This window comes from Sparus aurata, chromosome 17, assembly GCF_900880675.1.
Source record: "Sparus aurata chromosome 17, fSpaAur1.1, whole genome shotgun sequence".
Taxonomy (NCBI): Eukaryota; Metazoa; Chordata; class Actinopteri; order Spariformes; family Sparidae; genus Sparus; species Sparus aurata.
The window spans coordinates 2,041,683-2,064,679 of NC_044203.1; positions in this window are offsets into that span (position 1 = coordinate 2,041,683).

Consider the following 22,997-nt stretch of genomic DNA (forward strand, 5'->3'; position numbering starts at 1 on the left):
ATAATATGAATCTGCAAAATAAAAACAAAGGGAAACAGCCGAGCAAAGTTGTAAGAAATTAATCAAACCAAACTTTGTTTGGATGGCTGTGTTTTTTGGTCAATATGTCTAGGTCGCTGCATGGTATCATATCTGACCAGATTGCTGTGAAGATTCCTGTGGTCACAGAGGATGATGCTAGTTATTTTGGTGACCCTGAGCCTAAATCACAAGCCTTCATCAGGACAAAACACCTTTACATGATAAAAACTAGTAGGTAGAGCTTCCTGAAACACAAGCATACAAAAAAGATTAACCCTTTCTATATTGTAAGATTGTCTGTTACAGAAATGTTGGTTGCCACCCCTCCCAGGTTTGTTTAAGGTTGTTTAAGTTTATTAGAAGGATAAACCACTTGAGATGAACCATTTCATTTTCAAGGGGGTCCTTGACACAGATATACAGAAAATACAGTACATAAAGCCAAATAAAACAAATATACTCACACATACGCAGACAAAAGCTCTACTAAGCCTAACCACTCCACTTCATCATTAGATGCTGTTGAATCTGGTTAAAGCTGGGAGTTCTTTCAGCCTAGATACTTTTCAGATGGCCATTTTGCTTGTGTTAATTCATGTTTTTATTTGACTTAATAAGCTAAGATCTAGTTGAACACAGCGAACTAGCTGTTAACACACAACTCCCAGCTGGCCAGCAAGAGCTATGGGGTAGATGGTATTGGTGTTGTCAAGCAGAGCGTGTGCATGGGTTTTAGAGGAGTAGCTCCTGGAGGGAGGCCTGAAGGTTTTTTTTTTCACTGGTATCATGATTTTTGAACCTCACTTTTAACGATTCCTGAAGAGATGTATTTGTGGAGCACATTTATTCATAAAAGCAAACATGCAACAGCAAATAACCTCTACGTTTCTTCAGAGTTCAGAGTATTTAAAGCATTGTGAGTGAGAACAGGCTGCATTGTTCCAGTAGCAGCTTGCATTGAGCCTCCAGCTTCAAACAGGGTGATAAGTGGGGCCTCAGAAGTCTGGTTAGCTCATTTATTTCCAACTCCACACCAACAGGTATGAAAACTTGTAGGCTAGTCTTCCGGTCCAATGAATGCTGACCAGTACTTGAGGACATAAGATTTCACACAGCTCCCAAAAAACTGAATTTACTGCTGTGATGATTGCAACACAGGTCCCCTAATTTTTCATTAATGAGCCTGTTAATTCTTTAGAATACAATGTCAAAAGTGTTAAATATATCAAAACACAATATATCTTCTCTGTCAATACAAAATCAGTCCATCGACTGAAATAACAAAACAGAGAGTGTATGTGTCATGTGCTCAGAGGAACCGGTTTGAAAGTTGGTCTGGGTTGATAAAGGATATAATCTTTTGACTCTGTCTCTCGACTTTGACAGGATGATGGATTGCTGTGTTGTAACATGGAGAGTGGAGCCCCGAGGGTAAGCACCACAACGGAGCTGGATAAATCACTGGCAGGGAAGGATCATAGTTACCTCAGACACTGATCTGCTTCTATACTGACTGAAAAACTTGCTCACTTCCAGCATTCCTTCACTGTACTGTTGTTCTCCTCTCTGGGTAAGCTGTCAAGCTTCACAAGTAAAATCCATATGAAGGTGGACACAGATATATAATTGCACATATTAACACACACAGAGTGTAATTAGAGTGCAATTACAGTAGCGGAAGTCACTTATCACTAGCCTACAACTATAAGGTCTTAACACAACATCCTCTCTGGAGCCATGAGAGTGGTGAGAGACATTCACGCCTTTACACACCCGGACACATGGAAGCTGTTTCCTCCCGTGTGCTGAAACATCCGGCACTGTGCTATGTGATAAGGATACTTGTCATTGCAGCAAGCCTGGAGAGGTGGGATGAAAGATAACCATATATCCAGAAGTCCCTGTGTTACTGCCAGAGGCCGGATCAGAGGAAGGAGAGGCATGAGAAAAGGAATGAGAGAGAGGTGCTGAACAGTGAGAGGCTTGAGAAGACAAGGGGAGGGTAGTTATGTTGCTGCAGCGCGCAGTAGTGTTGCAACAGCTGCAAGCAGACAGACCGCCTTCTCTAAATGCAACTGGAAGGATTTAACCTACAGCCAATGGATGGTTACTGCCCACCTGCTCATGCTCTTATACAAACATTCCTTTTGATCAGGGCCTCTCAAAGAAGACAGCCAGGCTCCTGGGAGGGGTCGGGGGAGGCAGCAGTTTTCTATGAGTTCTTGAAGTTTCAAAGATTCCAGGAGTCCCAGAAGGGGATGCAAGGATAACTTAAGGCATTCCAGAGAACTTAGACAAGGTATCATAGGGTTTGATCGAGTCCCAGGTGTTAAAACATTTGTTGGTGATTGAAAGTTTGGGTGGTTTAAACCCCCCACTGCTTCACCCATGTAGAACATCCATGAATTAAAAAAATAAATAAATAAATAACACTAAGACTCAGAGATTCAGATTAGAGTTCTTCCTCCCCTTCCTGAAAACCATATATCTCCACATGTGTTGATGTTGTATGTTTGGGGTGAACTGGATGAAGAAAACTCCTCTTTTAAAAATATCTTTGATTACCTGCGTCATCAAAATCTGCAAACAGGCAGTTTTTCTGAATTTATAGAGATACATGGTTCTCACAGGACAGTGATACTACAGACACAATGATCTCACTGAATATGATGCATTGCTGTAGATGAAACTGGTCACCAGTAGCTATATAAAATTAGATAAAGAGTGAAAAGACACATACAGAGGATTTCCGCAAGGTCTTACATTAAATTACATTTAGTTAGGTCTAAATATGTACGTTCACTTACCACTTCCGTCATTGCCTTTTTTTTTTGTTTTGTTTTTGCATTGGGGAAATGAGTTGGTGAGATTCACAGTTAGCTTCGTGTGTTGTACTTCTTTCTGAAGTATCCAGGAATGTAAGTTGCATTTTGCCAACAGCCTGGTTGCCGTACACTTGGCCAGTTCTTTCAACGTCGTACCTAATAATGAATTTGAAACAAAGTTTACGCTCTGCAAGAGAACCCTCAACTTGGGCACACTTGGTGTCAAAGCGCTGGTGTCACACGCAAAATCGGAAAAGCACCAGTTAGCTAATAGAAGTCTCCAGTGAGGTAACACTATCACACACTTCTGTACGCCTTTATCACCAGTTCCGGTCAAAGTTAATCCAGTTCTGCTCGACCCAAACTCTGCGCTGTCTCTGCCATCTCGCAGTCAAGCGACATTCAAACCAACTCCGACGTTGAAAGCGGACATCTGTTTACGACTTAACATCAGTCATACCAAAGTAATGAACACACACACACACACACACACACACACACACACACACACCAGGGTTAATTCCAAGATAAAAAAACTAAGCTAAACCTACTCAATCACTTGTTAAACTAATTAAAACTAAACTGAAATTAAAAAAAAAACTGAAAAACTAAATTAAAATAAAAAATAATGAAAATGAAAAAACTATAATTACCCTGATACTCACTCACTCACTCACTCCATTTCATTGTTTGAGTTTCTCTATGAATGGCAATAAATTTGGTTATTTTTTGAAGTAATTCTGGGAGCACATTTTTCCTTACTGTTTTATACTTCATGTATGTCTTAAATTTAGTTCAAAATGGTCTTAGAAAGGTCTTAAAACATCTTAAATTTGACTTGTTCAAACTGGCGGAAACCCTGCATACACATTAATGGAGCGGTGACATTAATTCACAAACATTAGATATAAAAACACGGACAAGGAACATTTTACTGCAACATCAATTCTTTCACTCTTCATACTTTAAGTAAAACCTGCATCATAGTTTAATTACACCAGTTAACATGGTCAAAATATGTGAAAGCAGAATTGTCCCTGTTTTTCATTTCATATAATAACATTGAATATTTTGAATTTGAGTCCATCCTGTGGCTATTTGTTGCATGACGGGTTTGAAAGGTTATGTAGTATGAAGCCAGAGCACTATGCCATATACGTCCCCACTGCTGCACAGAGCGGTGTGCACTATTTATTCAGAATTTTTTACTATTGAATTATCCAAATCGCACCACATTCAACACTGCTCTTTCTTGGGTCCTCATCAACAAACTCGTCAAGTGTGAAATAGATTGGATTAATGGTTCTTGAGATATGCAAAGGACATTCAGAGGTTCCTCGATTTATAGTTAGGTTAGGTTTAATAAATCAGAGGACTAAGATTGTTTAATGATAAGGGCCTAACACACTGTGGTCAGGTAAGGGGAAATAGATGAGCTGAGATGAGTCCACAGTGTAGAGAGCAGTCTAAATTCTGTACTGTAACCTCACTCTGGACAACCGCACTTGATAAAGTGTATGCCTTTGAACAGATCACTGCTTCAGTTAAGAGAGACTAAAGAACCCTGTGATACTTCCTGCTTCTTAGTGTCCAACACTTTAACCTCACCTTAACCAAATACTTTACAGAACTATAAACAAGAAGCACCTGTTTTATCTAATATTTAAACTCACACATACTTTTCAGACTCGAAATTAGGTTCTGTGAAGATTCATGTAAATGTCTCTGTGGATCGACTCAGAACAGACATAACCTACATCTTTCAATCTCCACGTGTTGCTAGGCCTAGAGTATCAAACCAGCTGATGGATTTTTTCAGGGAGCAGAAGTCAATAAAGAAAATATGCATTAAAGGTGAGGTGAGCAATTCTTGAGAAAAATATTTGATTGTTCAGTTTCATTCCCAGGTCCACGGAAGTACATTGAGAAAAATGAAAGCCACAGCAACATTAGTGCACATTTGCTTGTGTGCAACTTGCAGAAGCATTTTCAGCTGTCAGTATGCCAGTGTTGCAGCTGTCTTGCTCCTGTACACTGCTGGAAACAGAGCTGTAGATCCTTCAATATTGTATAGTGTAACTGTAATATCAAAATTATTATTTTTTAATTTGTTTTAGATGTAGTGTTTCACTGTTAAAAGAAAGCTGCCAAGCTCAGCAGCCGGACTCATGTTAGAAGCATTGTTGGTGACGAGAACCAGGGCGTGTTTGTCTGTTCCCCACTCGTCTGCCACTGCTTTGAGAAACTCACACATATTTGCGCTTGTGTGGCTATCATCCATAGCTTTCGTCTGAAGTACGTGGGACATTAGCTTCCATTAACTGCTGACATAATGAGCTGTAACGGTCACATATGAGACTGTAGCTCTGGATGTCCAGGCATCGCAGGTTATTGCTACCCTGTGAGCAGAGTTGAGGGACTCTTGCACGGAAAGCTTTGTCTCCTTGTAAAGATTTGGAATCGATTTAAGTGTGAAAAAGCTCCGGGATGGAATAACATATCTTGGCTCCAGACTGTGGACCATGTAGCGGAAGCCAGTAAGAGGAGGACTCCAGTTTGTATTACTATTTCCAAAAAAAAAAAAAAAAGTTTTTTTTTTTTTTAAATCTATTTTTGGAAATTTAATAATCGAATCATAATCGTCAATATTATAATCGCGATAAATCAATAATCAATTTTTTTCACCACCCCTAGTGGTCACTCCCAATTCTGCTTAGCTCGGTTCATCCTTGAGGAGAGTGACAAGGACGAGGCATCAATGCCAAACATTAAACCCATAGCAAAACATATCGAGACAATTTGGGGCAATTTATGTGATAAAAACAGAAATATCTTGTATTGCTATGAGGAAAAAGACCAGGGTCCAGATGAGTCTTATGTTAAATGTAATTCAAGGCCAACGGGAAAGTAAATAGCCACTGCACATGATTTATCACTGCAGAAGAGGAGACAGCGTCTGAAAGGTAGCATCTGGGAAAAGCAGGTGTGAAATCTGTTGTAATGTTTAACAGACAGAAGGAGAGAGACGACAGTAAGGTGAAAACAGTGACAGAGAGAAACACTTCATAAAGATACACTGCAATGCTTTCAGTTCGGCATTAAAACACAAGACACATGAGCAGCAATGTTAAATCTGTTCTTTATTACACCACCTCACCTTTATGTCCACCTGCTTATCCTGACTTTAAATGGCTCACTTTGGAAGGCAGGATGGATTTGGGAGATCATTTCATCATGTGAAGTCACAGATCTGTCTAACCAGGCTTCAAACTAAGTGCTTTGATCTGAACCACAGCGGTTTGGACCAATCAGCTGCCATTGAGCAACGCTGGCAGTTATGCGTATGATTTTAATGTGATGACTAGTGAGAGCGACTGTACATTCAGCTCCTCAAGAGGTCAAAATGACTGCTGCTAGAGCCTCAGTTATATCACAACTTGGAGAGTACATTTCATCAAGAAAAGATTGAAGAGTGACACATTAGGTTGGTTTTGCTCTTCTACAAACCGACTTCACTGTTAACACTCTGTGGCGTGGTGGTGAAGGAGTTATAGTTGCAACAACGCCACCTGGGGTAATTTCACCCCCAGGAAATTCTAAGATACCTTTTAATGAATGAGGTCACACAGGTTCGATATACCACGGGGGCAAGAGACAGTTTTCCACTTAAAGAGCACACTTTATCTAACACACACACACACACACACACACAAAAATTAGCACCCTGCAATAACAGATTAAAAGGCAGGGCTGTAGTTTACGGCGGCAGGGCCAAACCAAAGTAGGGAGGTCTATAAATTAAAACACCTGTGAAACCGCACTCACACACACACTGGACACTCGTGAAGGGGACCACCACCAGGAACTGAACTGCCGCCTTGGACCACAGCACCTAACCAAAGCACACAAAAACGAGTTAAAACATGCAACAGGGTGCTACACAGAACTGGTGTGACAAAAACAATGAAAACAAAATACAGAATACAAAGAACACTAAATAACGAAAATAGAAACTAATTATTAAAACACAAATGAATAAAAACAGTGAAATGCCCTTTAAATGGCTCAGAAGTGGGCAGCCTTATTAATAGAGTGGTCATGTGCTGAGGAGCCGGTGTGACAGTTTAACTGGCGTTCATTTTAACTGGCGAGGGTCCCAGATGTGCTGGAGGTGTGGTTTGAGAATCCCGTCTGGAGAGGGGTCCTCGGCCATGTCCGCTAACCAGGAAAAACATACCGATCGCCCTGCTCATCGATCCAAGTCATGTATATGTGTATTCGTTTTGACGTGGCTTGAACACTTCTATTCCACACGGAGGTGCCGAGGTCTGCGACCTGCAAACAACTGTTAGACGAGCGCTACAGAGCACACAGTGACAGTGTAGGTGACTGAAGATGTCTGTCCGAAAATACGCAACTGTCTATAAATCATTCAAAAGTGCGTGTTGTCGGTCTCATATCTTTGTTGTGAATGTCTATACTTGCATACAGCTGGTGGGTGGAACACTACGAGGCATTTGTTCACGCCGAGCGGATCGAGAGCAGCGTGGAGACGCTGTTCGCTGTCGCGTTGAGTGCGCAGCGTCCAGGTTAACTTGTGACACCTTCTACCATCGAGTATTTCTTTCATTCCGCGCTGCGTTCAAAGTTACTGAATGAAAGCCACCGTTCCCAGCCACATACATCGGCTGAAGCCAAGGGGATATGAAAACTATATACACTGTCATACAGCCTGCTCGCCAAACAGTCTGCAGAGTATGTTGACACCCAGCCCGAACTCAGCGGGAGGTCGGTCAGCTGTGGCAAAGCGTGAGACGCCCAGATCAACCTGTGATACAAACACCTGTACCGACCATTCATGAAATAAAACAACTAGCCTACAATAGATAGAAACAGTAACAACACAGAACCATATGTGCAGACCTCCTTAAGTCCTCCCTTTGTTTGTGAAAATGTACCCAAAGTGGTTGCACTTAACACATAAGAGCAGCCTGGATTTCAAAATCACTAAAGAAAAATGATTAAATACAGTACAAATGATATTTCAGTCTCAGTGTGAGTTAATGTTTCTTTTTGTCCTAAGCCACAGACAGCAAGCAACCCTCAGGCTTGGGCATTAATCACAATGATATTAACTCAGCATCATTCAGTTAATCACAACTCGATTGAACAGATACAAGTGTGCATGCTGCACTTTTTATTGGCATCCCTTACAAAAGAAGTCGCCCTCAGTTGAGGGACGACCAACACACTGAATGTGGTACCACATGGTGCATGTGGTGCACTCAACCTGAAAGGGAAACAGAAACAGTCAGATTTAGCTAAACAGGGCAGCATCGGTCAGGAAAGGGTGTGTACAATTAACGAAGTAGTCCAACACTGACTACACAATATTCTGTATCATTATTCAAGATATTTTGAATGTGTGCTAAATTCTTGGTTTAAAACCCTAGCTTGGGTCAGTCTTGTCAGTGTTCCTTCAGCAGCATCAGTGTCCAAAGGAAGTGCAAAGACATGCGAGTATAATGAAACTATGCATTTTCAGTAACCGTGTGATAGATAAGAGTTCACCCTGTGTTGTGCAGGTAACCTTTCTAGGGTGGATCCCCATCTTCCATTCTGTTGTCGGTCAACATGAAAATTCAATGTCTTACCCACTCATCCACATCAGCCCCTGAGCTCTCCTCCCCACAAGCTCGACACAGGTCTGACAGGTCATCTGTAAACACAGACCAGTAAAAAGTACAGGTATTTATATAATGTCAATAAAGACACAAATGTTTCAGTGTATCTGGTGGAGAAGTACATACCAGTGTTTGTTAACAGGGCCGTTGCCATGTCCAGCCTGATACTGTCTACACCCTGCTGGTCCACTGCATAACTGATTATGTCTCCTTGCAGGATCTGCTCTGCAAGCTGAAAAGTGACCGCTTTATATCAGAAAATGGACTTATGCTGATGATGGATTGCCAAAGACATAGTCAAATTGTTACCTTGCAAACAAACACACCACATGATGTGGAGTCCAGCTGCTTCGGGTGGTCCAAGGTTGTGCAGGACCATCGTCCAATTGCTGGACAATGTTTGCGAACAAGCGCTCTACACAGACAAAACATTGATCACAGCCCATTATGTCCAACCTCAGCCCATTTAAGATCTTCACCAATTAAATGGCAATTAACTGGTGTTGAAAACACTTCACAAGGACAACAGGACACAGATAATGTTGTCATGTGCCGTGTTGCTGCCACAGCATCATCCAAAGGCAAGGAATACATCATTAGAGTTGACGTATCACTCACCTTGTTATGTCCCTGCAGTGGTCCACTTGTTGTTTTGTGGCCCCAAATGGGTCCACAAAGAGGGCTCGGTTTTCCTTCATATACATAATCTATGGAAATGTAAATGATGATTACAGCCATCCACTCGTACACCAGATAGTCACATGATTGCATCCACTCAGTTAACTATTACTCACAACAAGTGTCCAGTGACCCTGATGACATACAGCCCCCGCTGCCACATCGTGGTTGACAAGATCAAGCTAAAAAAAAAAAAAAAGAGAAAAAAAAACACTTTACACAGAGACATCTCAATGTATAAAATGTCACTATATAGGAATTGGCATACATGGCACCCACTCTTTTATAATGTTTCTGGGATCCCTGCCAGATGTCAGACATGGCAAAAGAGTCAATCATCTTCGTTGTTGTTCTCATGCAGACCAAGAGTAAATATGCATTGACAATCTGTGAGCACAAGAGTGATGACGTTACACTTTGCCAACTGAGAGAAAAATATTCAAACAATGAGAACTTAAAAAGAGATTACTTCCGTCTCCAACTCCTTTCCTGGGGCCAGGTGCTTCATAGTTTCAGAGAACACTTTGTACGGCCCCACCCTGGACCAAAGTGTCTCTTTACGGCCACCTGCCCATATGTCCCTGATCACTACAAGGATGAAGATCAGTGACAGTTATTTGTGAAATGCATGATTCATGAATAAATAATTTAATGAATCTATACTCACAATGTTCTTTATCCTTTGCAGGTCCTGGGGATTTCTGGCAGCCTGGTGTCCCAGAGGGTGTGAGTGTATGTGTGCTGTTTGTGTGCGTCTTTTGTGTATGTGATGGACCAGCCAGAGGAGGGGAAACCAACACCTATCTTAGTTTGGCAGGGACCCTCTCCTCTGGCTGGACATAATGTGTCAGGTGGTCTATGTTCACCTTCATTTTCTTCTTGCCCTTCTGGGACACCAGGTCTGCACTCTTCCCCTCTAGTGCAACAATTTTCAGGGGGCCAAGGAAATCTGCCTCGAGCTTGCCCCCCTTGCGTTGCTCCTGTCGTCTGTTCTTCTGGAGGACAAGCTCGCCGACTTTGAAGTTGTCCTCCTGGCCTCCCTCTTCTTTCCTTTTTCGGACCTTGTCCTGGCTCTTCCTTACATTTGCAAGGACACGTCTGTGGACATCCTCCCTCATTTTAAGGCCAGCACAGGTTTCCTCCGAATTGAGGAGGCTTGTGACCTTGTGTTCTGTGACCTGTGACAAATCATGTGTAGTGGTTAGACACACGCGCACACAAAAAAAAGGGTGAGAACTTTAAACAATCTTACTTCAAAGTGCTGTGGCACCTCTGAGGGGTACCTCGCCTCCCTCCCAAACATCAAATAATATGGACTGTATTTTGTGGTCAACTGTTTCTTGGTCCGCAGGGCGAACATAGTTGATTGTAGGTACTGGTCCCAGTTCTGATGACGGTCAGCAACCATTTTGTTCAGAGACCTAGAAATGCAGATATCACATTCATGTGCATACTAAAGCTGCCCTGCTAGCAACAGCAACTTAATGTCATATTGAGAGAGCTACAACTCATTACAGTATTGAAAAACAAATTGTACCTCTGTATTGTTCCATTAAGTTGCTCCACAAGGCCATTGGTTTGTGGATGATATGGGGAACAAAGGCTCCTTTCAATGCCCAGCTTTTCGCAGAGCTCATAGTTGACCTTCAAGTGATTAGTTGGATAAAGATGACATAAGTCAGTACATCAGTGGTTGCATACTGGGGACAAATGAGGCATCATCACTGTACCTTATTGCAGAACTCTTTGCCCTGGTCTGTTAGCAGTCTTTTAGGTGCACCAAATTTGTAAAAGAAATCAAGAATACAATTTGTCACCTCGACTGCTGTTTTGCTCTTTAGTGGGTAGGCCTCTGCCCATTTGGTGAAATAATCAACCATGACACATATGTACTGGTTGCCACCACCTGTGAGTGTAAGTTTACCCACCAAGTCCATCCCAACGAGCTCAAGGGGCTCAGTCACCTGAGGGAAAAGACAATAGGACATGAGAATGTGATCAGTGATGCGTTTGAGAGCTGACTGTCTGCCATGACTGTTTCTACCTCGATTGGGTTGTATTGTTTCTTTTCTTTAAGGGCTGCCCTCTTTGTTTGGCACTGGGGACACTGAGCAACCTGTAAGGAACCAAAAAGTCACATTTGTCATGAACAGACACATTAGTTCAGTGTTACATCCAGCCAGCCCCTACTACATTTGCAAGAATACACATTAACTCCCCAGTACACCAGGACATGACTGTGGCAGGTGAATGTAAAACAGGTTAACGAAGTGTGTGTGAGCAGCACATGTATGGACACAAGAGTCTGAGAATACCAACTCACCCATTTGCGGATGTCTTCCAACATCCCTGGCCAATAATACCTGGAGATGATGGCACTGTGGGTCTTCTCCACACCACAGTGCCCCCCAAAATGACTGCAGTGGAACTCCTCAAAGATGGAGTTGGCCTCCACTGCAGTCATTACTACTTTGGCCAGGTGCTCAGAGCCATCCTTCTTCCGTCTGCATATGTAATGCAGGTCTCCATCTGATGTTTGAGTGGTACAGTGTTAGTTTTGTAGGTAGCTAAACCAAAGCAGATTATTGTTGTGTTCAAGAGTTGATAGAACATGCATCCTTACCCTTTATTTGGAAGTTTTCCGCTCTCCTTCTGATGATATATCTCTCCTTACAGTTCAAACCCTCAGGATACCTACCATGTACCTTAAAGTTGAACAATTCTTTTGCGATTTTTGGCTCCATGTTTGACCATTTCAATCCTATCCTCACCTCTATATGACTATCCAACCGACTTATATACCCACAAAGGGGTGAGTTTGAAAGGCTACCAGCCAATCCCCATACTGATTTGAGTTTCTTCACCTGTGTAGTACTCTGAACACCTGTGAATGCAGTACTGAATACTGAGTACTCAGATTACTCACTTAGACTACTTCATTAATTGTACACACCTTTCTCTGACGGTGACACTTACCTGTTAACCAAAATCTGGCATCTGTTTCTCTGTTTCCCTTTCAGGTTGAGTGCACCACATGCACCATGTGGTACCACATTCAGTGTGTTGGTCGTCCCTCAACTGAGGGCGACTTCTTTTGTAAGGGATGCCAATAAAAAGTGCAGCATGCACACTTGTATCTGTTCAATCGAGTTGTGATTAACTGAATGATGCTGAGTTAATATCATTGTGATTAATGCCCAAGCCTGAGGGTTGCTTGCTGTCTGTGGCTTAGGACAAAAAGAAACATTAACTCACACTGAGACTGAAATATCATTTGTACTGTATTTAATCATTTTTCTTTAGTGATTTTGAAATCCAGGCTGCTGTTATGTGTTAAGTGCAACCACTTTGGGTACATTTTCACAAACAAAGGGAGGACTTAAGGAGGTCTGCACATATGGTTCTGTGTTGTTACTGTTTCTATCTATTGTAGGCTAGTTGTTTTATTTCATGAATGGTCGGTACAGGTGTTTGTATCACAGGTTGATCTGGGCGTCTCACGCTTTGCCACAGCTGACCGACCTCCCGCTGAGTTCGGGCTGGGTGTCAACATACTCTGCAGACTGTTTGGCGAGCAGGCTGTATGACAGTGTATATAGTTTTCATATCCCCTTGGCTTCAGCCGATGTATGTGGCTGGGAACGGTGGCTTTCATTCAGTAACTTTGAACGCAGCGCGGAATGAAAGAAATACTCGATGGTAGAAGGTGTCACAAGTTAACCTGGACGCTGCGCACTCAACGCGACAGCGAACAGCGTCTCCACGCTGCTCTCGATCCGCTCGGCGTGAACAAATGCCTCGTAGTGTTCCACCCACCAGCTGTATGCAAGTATAGACATTCACAACAAAGATATGAGACCGACAACACGCACTTTTGAACGTTTTATAGACAGTTGCATATTTCTAGACAGGCATCTTCACAGTCACCTACACTGTCACTGTGTGCTCTGTAGCGCTCGTCTAACAGTTGTTTGCAGGTCGCAGACCTCGGCACCTCCGTGTGGAATAGAAGTGTTCAAGCCACGTCAAAACGAATACACATATACATGACTTGGATCGATGAGCAGGGCGATCGGTATGTTTTTCCTGGTTAGCGGACATGGCCGAGGACCCCTCTCCAGACGGGATTCTCAAACCACACCTCCAGCACATCTGGGACCCTCGCCAGTTAAAATGAACGCCAGTTAAACTGTCACACCGGGCCCACACCAAAAGTAGCTCAATTGACAAGCCCAGGATAAAACACATTCATAGGGTAGCCCCACGGCTGATTAACAAACTGAAAGTCATCAGTAAGAGCCAGGACGTCCAATAATTTAATAGAGCCAAAACAGCAGCGTAGATCCTGGGAAAGATGGCTGAACACAGGTCAACCATTCACCACGGCCTCTACAAGAAAGGCACATAACTATAATTTAGCGCACATGTATACATAATAAAAAAAACAACATTTCTAGCAAAATAAACTCATACATACCACTCCGTGAAGCTACAGTGACACCCCAGAGCTACGGCGGAATGATGGCTTGTGCCGCGGGTCAATCACTCAGCTACCAGAACAGGAAAGTAATATTAAGCTGGGAACTGGGCGACAGAGCCGCCGGACAGCAGACAATTGTGGACTTACTGAAAGGAACAGGTGAGCGCATCCAGGGAGGGCTTTTGGCAGAGCGCTTCGTCTCCCACAGTCTCCGCAGCCGCTTGCGCTGCAAAGAGCGCAGATCAAATCACCAAAATGCCCATTTACGCACAGACGCACAACGGAGGACTGGCAGAGAGCATTACCTGAATGAGGAGGATTGTACACCTGCAGCGGCCACGCTGAACCACCGCAATGGACAGGCAGCAGCCACCGGAGGAAAGAGGAAGAGACAGGTGTGTCTGCACCTCTAAATGTAAGGGTGCATTGTGCCGCCCCTCATTTAGGATGCCCAGTCAGTTGGCACAGTGCCATATAGTGGCAGGGAGGGAGACGACCTGTCACAACTCTAATGCATCATATATTTGGTTGATCTGATTGGTTGAATTCAGTCTGTCATAGATAATGATAGACATAATCACCTGCCACCTGCTGTTCTCAAAACAGTTTCTGACCAACTTCCCACATGGTTCTGTTTAAACAAATCATCTGGCACATCAGGTTATTGGCTCACAGTGGCTCCAAATCAGTGCAATTATTGAATTGAGAGTTTGGATGGATTTCTAATATATTACTGATCTTTTGTTGAGCTGACTAAACAAATCAAAACTGCAAAACTGACCAAGCCGCCGAAGTTGACAAGCTGGGAGTGAGAATGTGTTATCTTACTACATACTTCACTAAATTAAAACATAGATATGTGACCGGGGCAACTGTAAGCCCCTGACAGCAAAAGTGACAACGCCACTCTGGGAATTTCACCCAGAGAATACCCACTTAACAAGTGTGTGAGTTCCAGTTCAAACACTTTTTCACCTTTACTCAGACATCAGATCAATTTGGGGCTCAAATAATCAGGATAAAAAAAACAAAACAAAACAAAAAGTAAAGTACTTTATTATAAAATATACTTAAAATCATGCATGCCAAAAAAGGTTACCAGTGCAGGAGAGAGGGTGTAAGTAAGCCCTCAGGAGGGAGTAAGTAAAGGGAAAAGGGGGTCACCACCACCAGGCACGGGGAGGAACAAGCCGCTCACACTGCACAGTAGAAGACACACAGGTTACTCATGCAATTATAATAAGCAATTAAACTCACTTCTATGTATATAGGGACACTGTAAAGTTAGCATGCAATAGACCCAGGGGGGGAACCCTCCACCCAGTGACCCCCACCTGTACGCAGATGACAGCCCGCCTGCACTCGCACTAAAACAACCCCACAATTTCACTGGTTCACAAACATTTGGTCACAACAAGCCATCTTCCCAAACATAGTCTGTAATTGTGGCTCCGTCTTTTCTTCCTTCCACCCACTTAAACCATGGAGTCTTAGCATGCAGTTGACACGTGCTTCATCAAAAAGTCCTGGACCACTTTCTTCGTTTTTTACTGTTTACTGAGGCGTTCTTCAATCATACAACAGCGCATGATAAGCACAATAAAACATAATAAAATACAAAGGTGGTTTCAAGCACGGTCAAAAACTATTGTGCTCTTAAGGCTCCACGGCTTCAACTAAAACAAAACACAGGCAAGCCTGTTAACTGTACAGCCAATCAGAGGCCAGGGCTGACTGCAGTAATACACAGTGATTCTGTCACAAATGGCACTAACATAACCTGCCCCTAATTGACTAGGCCAATAGCATATCAATTACCAAAATAAACACTGTGAGCCATTGTTTTATCTTAAGCAAACCATAAACTGTTCTTATAGGTTTCAAAGATACATATTTTATCCAAAACAGGTAAATGTCTTTATCTTAATCAGTCTCCTTTATTTATGCCATTGCCTCCTCCAAGAGGCATATTTTAGTAATGGGTCTCTCCAGTGCACTTTTCTTCGTCTGGACTTGGACGCTGCGGACAGTCCCTTTTGAATCTGGCATTATCTTGACAATTTTTCCCATCATCCAAGAATTACGTGGAGCAGAAGGGTCCACAATAAGGACAACATCTCCGAGGTTGAAATTCCTTCTTGTTGTGCTCCATTTTTGTCTTTCCTGTAGGACTGGCAGGTACTCCTGAGTCCATCTGCGCCAGAAGAGGTCTGCCATATACTGAATCTGCCTCCAGCGACGACGTGTGTAGAGGTCATCCTTAGAAAAGATGCCTGGAGGGATGCTTGGCTGTGTTCTCATCTGTAGAAGATGATTCGGGGTCAAAGCCTCTAGATCTTTAGGGTCATTTGACATTGTTGTTATGGGTCTGTCATTGACAATGTTTTCCACTTCGCATAAGAGCGTATGCAGTCCTTCATCATCCAGTCGCTGCTGTTTTAACAGAGCGCTTAGCACCTTTCTGACGGTGCGTATTTGACGCTCCCACACACCTTCATGGTGGGATGCTGCAGGAGTGTTAAATATCCACTTAACTCCTCTTTTCAACATGGATTCTAGGATTGTGGACTGGTTCAAGTCTTTCAATGATTCTCGCAGCTCTCTCTCTGCACCAACAAAATTAGTGCCGTTGTCTGAACGAAGAACAGACACTTGGCCTCTTCTACTCAGAAAGGGACGTAGTGCATTAATACATGAACTGGTGTCGAGTGAGTGTGACACTTCCAGATGGACTGCTCTGCTGGTAAAGCATGTGAAAAGCACCCCATATCTCTTTACACTGCCACGACCTCTGCTGACCTCAAATGGGCCGAAAAAGTCCACACCACTGTTTGTGAAGGGTGGCTTATCTGGCAAGAGCCGATCCTCTGGTAAGTTAGCCATTTTTTGTTCACCTGCCTTGGCGTGCAATCTTCTGCATGTGCTACACTCTGAGATCATTTTCTGTTTTGCTGAGCAGGCTCTCGGTATCCAGTACTTTTGTCTCAGTCGTGCGAGAACATGATTTCGACCAGTGTCCAGTCTCTTCATGGATGTGACGAAGGACGAGTTTAGCGATCCAATCATCCTTATGCAGGATAGCCGGGTGTTTGGCTTCTAGCAGCATGGTGGATCGGGTCAATCGCCCTCCTACTCTCAACACACCGTCTTCCAAGTACGGATCCAACTTGTAAATATGGCTATTTTTCTTCATGTTTAATTTCCTCAGCATATTTCCGTTTTTGGCATAAGGAAATTAACTTGAGCTCCGCCTTGGAAAGGTCTTCAGTAGTAAGCATTCGTTGCTCAAAGTTTTGCTTGTATCTGAGCATCTTTTGCTGCAGTAAAGCCTGTGCTTTGGATTGATTGCTTTCACTTTGATTGATCATTTCCTTCCGCTTTTCTTCCGCTGAGTGACTGGAGTAGTCTGGACATTCTGGCCATTCAGACTCGGGTCTTAACAGGAATGCTGGTCCATGTATCCAGTCTTCACTCTGTAGCAGACTTTCAGCACTTAGCCCTCTTGAAGCCTGGTCTGCAGGGTTGACTGCTGAGTTCACATACTTCCACTGCGAAGGCTTGGTAGCTTCTTTAATGAATGAGACTCTGCTTGCCACGAAGGTTTTATATCGTGCAGCATCATTTTCAATGTACTTAAGCACTGTGACACTGTCTGTCCAAAAGATTGATTCATCCAGCTTTAACTGTAGTTCAAGTTGAAGCAGCTATTACAGCTGCTGTCAGCTCCATCCTGGGGACAGTGACCTGCTTGAGCAGTGCCACTCTCGACTTTCCCATCAGGAATGAAATGCTTTTCTGATCATTTTTGTCAGTCAACAGGATGTAAGATACTGTGCCATAACCATTGTTACTGGCGTCAGAGAAGTGGTGGAGTTGTGCTGATTCAACGGCACCAAATCCTGCAGGTTTGATGCATCTGTCAACGCTGAAAGATGACAGCCTTTGCAAACCTACCAACCACTTTTTCCATCTCTTTGCTTGTTCTTCAGACACTTCTTCATCCCATGTTTTTTTTTTTTTTTACAAAGTTCTCTTAGAAGGAGTTTCGCAGGTAGGATGAAAGGTGCCAAGAACCCTAAAGGGTCATAAGCTGAGCTTATAACTGACAGGATTCCTCTTCTTGTGCATGGTTTTTCCTGCACATCGACTTTGAGCTGAAAAGTGTCAGACTGTGTGCACCACTGGACGCCCAACGCCCTCTCCATAGGTAGCCGATCATTGTCAAGGTTGAGATCTTTAACTTCTGACGCTCTGTCTTCTTCTGGAATGGACATTAGCAGTGCTCTTAAATTGCTTGTCCATTTAGTCAATCTAAATCCTCCGCTGAGGCATAATGTCCTCACATCCTTAGCGAGAGTAACAGCATGCTCGTCTGTAGCAATGAGCTCAAACAGTCATCAACGTATAAGTTGTTTAAGATTGTCTCAACAGTTTCAGGGGTAGCTCTCTCCCTTCCATCTTCAGCTGTCCTTCTTAGAGCATATGAGGCACAGCTAGGGGAGGAAGTTGCTCCGAACAGGTGTACACACATTCTATACTCTTTTGGCTCTTGCTTCAGATCGCCGTCTGGCCACCAGAGGAACCGCAACAGATCTGAATCCTCTTCAGGCAGTCTTACTTGGTAAAACATGGCCTCTATGTCTGCCATCATGCCTATTGTTTCCTTCCTGAACCTTGTCAGTACCCCAATAAGAGTGTTTGTGAGGTCAGGTCCTTGAAGAAGTTCATCGTTCAGTGACACTCACTGATATGATGCAGTACAGTCGAAGACAACTCTTAATTTCCTCTTCTTGGGATGGTATACGCCGTGATGGGGAATAAACCATACTCTCCCATTGCTGTTGTCTAACTGTTCTTCAGGAACTCTGGTGGCGTATCCCTTTTCTAACAGCTCTCTCATGAATCCAGTGTACTCCTTGTGGAAGTCAGGATTCCTCTGAAACTTCCTTTGGAGACTCGTGAGGCGCTGTTCTGCCAGACGTCTGTTGTCAGGCATTTTTATGTCTTTGTTCTTCAATGGGAGCCCAATGCAGTAGTGACCATTAACCAACTGTGTTGTTCTTTTCACAGATTCAAGAAACTGGTGATCTTCATGTGACAACTCTGCCTTATCATCGTATCCTCTCTCTGGAAAGTCTGCATTGTACAGTTGAGTGAACAAGTTTTCCACATTAGAAACTGAAATGCAATTGACTGAGTGACTTGCCATCTCTGTGTTAACTGAAGATGTTGTGGTTCGTCTGAGTGGACCGTTGATGACCCATCCAAGAGGTGTCTTCACTGCATATGGTCCATCACCTTTGCTATTTATTATCTGCAAAGGCTCACTGGCCTTGTAGGCATCAGCACCAAAGAGCAGTGATGGCAAGTAACGAAGTACAAATACTTCGTTACTGTACTTAAGTATAATTTTCAGACAATTTGTACTTTTAGAAGTATTTATTTTTCTGACAACTTTTTACTTTTACTCAGTAAATTTTTAACACGAATATCGTTACTTTTACTTACTTTCTACTCCTTACATTTCCCAAAAAAACTTGTTACTTTAAAAAAAAAACAAAAAAAAACAACATTTCTTTCTTTCTTTTTTTTTGGCACTGTGACGTATGCACGTCAGCCTGCGGTAGCCTGTGTTTTGCTACAGGCTCCCGCTAAAATCTTGAGAGAGGCACGACAGAGACACGGCTTTCTGTTCGCCAGTAAATCAGAACCCTCGCATCATACCACCAGCTGCAGCCAGCAACGGTTCAAAATGGACAATGGAGAGGAATGTGAAGAAGAGACTGCGGAGCAGCCAGTCGAGGAGCACCCATGGCCTTATTTAAAAGAACTGTTCGAGTTTGTGGGGTCTGAGAATAATTCTTGCCGAATGCGCTGCATCTTATGGAAACCTAAAGTCCATGAAGTGTTGACATTCAAGAACTCTCCGTCTAACCTCAGGAAACACATACAGGTAAGTCATTAAGGCTAGCTAATGTGTTAACGTTACGTTAGCTAACGTTAGTAATGTTGCGCTAAATTGGGCTGGTTAGGCTAGGTCCAGGCTAAGTTAACTAGCTAGCTACCGTTATCAGACTACCCTATATGACCATTTTAATATGCTAAATCAACTTGGAGCCCAGGCGTTTATAAGAACCAGGCGCATATTTGCAACAACCAGGCTACTGTTTATTTTTGCAATGACCAGGGATACCAATAAACAGCTATCAGCACACAATCAACACACGGACACACACGGGCGCACACAACTACACGGAAACACACACACACACACACACATGGACACAGAGCCCTCCTCTGTTGCTCACCCTGAGGTTTCTCCAATTTTCCCCTGTTAAAAGGGTTTTCTATGGAGTTTTTCCTCAGTCAATGTGAGGGTCTTGTTGAGGATGTTGTTATGATGCCATGTAAAGCCCTTTGAGACAAGCTGTAAAAATGGGCTATACAAATAAAATTGCCTTGCCTTGCCTAACCAGTTAAACGGCCCAAATCGTATCACTTGACTTAATTGTGGCTCTGCTACATTTGTCCCTCTAGAGAAAACATGAGAGACACCTGGAGAGGTATACAAAGCTCACAACCCTGAAAAGGAAGAACGACGAAGAACCTAAGGACCAAGCACCCAAGCAGGTGAAACTTTGGGAAGGCAGGCACGTGTCACAGAAAAGTGTGGATAATCATATCGTTGACTTTGTAGTTCAGGGCCTGCACCCTCTGAGTGTTGCTGAGGAGGAGGGTTTCCAACGTCATGTGCATCACCTGCAACCAAATGCAAAGGTCATGGCTCGTAATACGATGAAAAGCAAGATCGAAAAAGCAACACAGGAGATGAAAAAAAATCTCAAGGTTGCGATGCGCGATGTCGAGTTCATCAGAACCACTACAGATTGCTGGACAGCACATAGAAAGGGCTTCATCGGTGTCACAGCACACTGGATACAACCCACAAGTCTGCAGAGGTGCTGTGCTGCACTAGCGTGCAAGCAACTGAAAGGACCACACAACTTTACTGCGCTTGCAGATGCTCTGACTGAAATACATACAGGTATGTAGGCTATTGGTAAGTTAAGTAGTATTTTACTTAAGTCCAAACCAGTTAAAATGTATAGGTTTGTTACTCACATTTTAATACATTACTTTTAACTTTGAATATCTGGTTCCTTAACTTCTAATGTGTGCATTCATGTGTATGTGTCGGCATTTTTTCCCTGGCTACTGCGAACTTGAATTTCCTGTGGGATCAATACCATATCTGCCTGCCTTTTCTCTTATCTGTCTGTCTAGAGTTCAACATCATGGCCAAGATTGTACGTACGACGACAGATAGTGGCTCCAATTTTGTGAAAGCCTTCCGAGTGTATGGTGTCACTGAAGATGAAAACAACAACGCAGAACCACTCGGGGCAGAGCCAGATCAATCAGGTGAGTGTTACACATTGGTTTGTGATGATGACATAGCTATTGTCTAGTGTTTGGGTGTATTGAAAAGCACCCTATGAATGCAGTTAATATTTAATTATTTTATTAAGCAGGAGAAGAGGACAGTGAAGAGGACATGGTTGAGTCCGTTGAAGCCGGTCCCTTGTTGGAGCAGGATGATGGGCTCGAATACCAGCTGCCAAAGCAGCATCGGTGTGCCTGTCACCTTTTGAACCTGGTGGGTGATTGATTGAGTTTATGGATTGAGTAAAAACGGTAATCCAAGGGATGACATGTAAGTGTGAACACTTATTTCCAACACGGTCCTTTGATATTAACAGGTGGCTTCAGTTGATGTCAAAGCAGCGAATGATAACCCGGTGTACATGAAGCTCTCTCGCTCATCATTTGCAAAGTGCCAGGCTCTCTGGAACAAGAGCAGCAGATCCACCACAGCTTCAGAGATCATTGAAGAGCACTGCAAACTCCAGCTCCTCAGGCCATGTGAAACAAGGTACACTTTGCACTTTGAGATATGTTCAGCCCTCTGTTTCAGATGTAAACCACTATACAAATATAATGTATCCTTTTTTATTGTTACAAGGTGGAATTCTCTCTTCTATGCTATTGAGCGGATTGTACGAATCATTAAGGAACAAGGAGAAGCAGCCATTGCAGCGGTCAGCAGCGCGCTGAAGATTCTGATGTAAGTTTACTTTGCATTAACACCTAACTGTAGGGTTGGCTGGTGTAAGTAAACATGCAGGAGAGAATCAACATGAGCAGCTAGCTTCTTTATTCACCATCTTTTCAGGCTATACATTCTCTCTTCACTGCTGTTCTTCTACCTGCACTGAAGAATGCGTTATAACTTGTAGTGCTCACTTATAGTGCCACCTAGTGGCCAAACAGGGAGTAGAACTAGGCATAATGCCATAATGTACTTGTGACAAAGAACACAACAATAACTGCCTGCCTTGGATAGTTTTAGGTGTTGTGGGCCTTGTTGTTCCATGCAAACATGTTTGACTGCCTAGACATTGATGGTTTTGTGCGTGTCTGTGTGTTTCTCAGGTTCACTCCTGCCGAGATTGCATTTCTCACAGAATACGCAAAGACCATGAGCCCAGTTGCAAAGGCAGTTAGCCGTCTTCAGGGAGAGGCCAACGTGCAGCTGGGTTGGCTTGTACCCACCATCACACTGCTCAAGTCCAAGCTCCACAACCTTCACACCACTTCCAAGTACTGTGGGCCCTTGGTGAACGCTCTTCTAGCAGGACTTGAACGTCGCTTCGGAGAGATGCTAGCTGAACCAGAGCTGATTGCTGCCGCCATTCTTGTCCCCAAATTCAGAACACGCTGGACCACTGATGAAGGCATCCTTAAATGTGGTATGTGCTGCATCACTTTCTTTTTGTTTAATATTATGCTATTTTTAATATGCTTAACACCCTGAAACTCACTACCCTCACATCTCTTTGTACATTCAAACAAAGTGGATCTTAACCGACTGTTGCACCTGTTAAGTACCACTTAGAACCCCACAACCCTTCCCTGCTTCCTCCATACCTCCATCCCTTACTCCCTCATTTCCTCGCCCTCCCTTGCTCCCGGCCCCTCCTTTCTCCCTCCATCCCCTTCTCTTTTATGCTAATTATGTTTCTTCATTTGGTTTTGTATCCCCCATAGGCCTCAACTACATCAAAACCCACCTGAAGGAGCAGAGTAGTGGAGGGCAGTCAGGTGACTCTGCGTCGTTCTCGTCGTCTGAGGAGGACTTCTTTTCGACAATCAAGCAGACGGATCAACGGGACGGTAACACCAAGCAACTAGAGTCCTACCTGGCCAGTCCAACTGATACATGGACATCCTGTATACGTTTCCATCTGT